The following is a 1331-nucleotide window of genomic DNA, read 5'->3' as shown; positions in this document are numbered from 1 at the left end:
AAACAAATAATCAATCAGCTAATTGACATTTGTGATATAATATTATCAACTACTCTTAATAGATGAGTAATGTCCAAGTAAGTGAGAAAACAATCGAATAATTGTCATATAAACAACCTCGACAAACATATTTGCACGACCTATACACAAACACATATACATCTACATATACATTTATTCAATGAGGCGGCTTCAACAAATATGGTAAGATTAACTATGCAAAGCTCCAATCATAACCAAACCAACTAGGAACAACAAAGTAGATTATTTTGAGTTTATATATATATATATATGCTATTCGATTATATATATATTCACGGGGTGCCTGAACGATGGGTATAATGTCTTGACAAACGAGACTTCTGTCCAACCGGCATCTAGTGTTGGATTTCATTGTGATTGTTGTCTTCAGCGTCTACTCTTACGTCATCTACACATATTACGTTGCAATTGTGTTAGATATGAACAAAGTTTATTTACCAAACAAAATCACTAGCCCTTAAAATGATATTCACCTCGTAAGATAATCGTGTTATTCAAATAACAAGAATATATTGTTACCTAATCGGCTATCAACTGAGGATTTCACAATCACTCGGGCTGGGGACTCTGCATCTTGCAGATTCCTGATAGTTGTCACCTCCGGCTTGGACCCCATACGTCTCGAACCCTCAAGGCTGCGAATCCGGGCCTCATACCCCTCAAGGTGGCCCTAAATAAAATAGATTTAAGTTATGTTTTTGTCTCAATTTTTTTTTAAAAAAATAAAGTTACATAATTTGAATTTCATATGGGAACCCTAAATAAAATTCATCTAACTACCTAGGTAGGTTTTTTTTTTTTTTTTTTTTAGCATTCTGTATTCATTATTATTATTTTTGTAATCATTTATATAAATGAGTTATATAAATCTATTTTCTATATTTTATTTATTATATAAATGATCATTTATATAATAGCTAGGTTTGTAAATTAAACCTACACAAAATAAAAATTTTTTTAGCTAATTTCAAACTACTTACCTAAAACTGTAGATATAAATATTTTGCATGCATGCTCATATTGAACAATCCTATATTCCTACGTACAAACATAGGACACTAAAAATAATATATAGTTCAACCAAATTAATAAGTTAATTAGCTAACAAAAAAAAAAAATTGAACATATACATATACAATATTCTATAAACCCATACACTACAAGAATCAATTTTATATACATATACAAAATTTGAACATATACATTAATGTAGAGAAAATTTAAAACTATCAATATATACTTAAAAAAAAAAAAAATTATATATATACCTGATCGATGGCCGAAAAACA

The sequence above is a fragment of the Corylus avellana genome, chromosome ca1, assembly GCF_901000735.1.
Source record: "Corylus avellana chromosome ca1, CavTom2PMs-1.0".
Taxonomy (NCBI): Eukaryota; Viridiplantae; Streptophyta; class Magnoliopsida; order Fagales; family Betulaceae; genus Corylus; species Corylus avellana.
The sequence above is the reverse complement of the archived record's forward strand: the minus strand, read 5'-3'. Positions refer to the sequence as shown.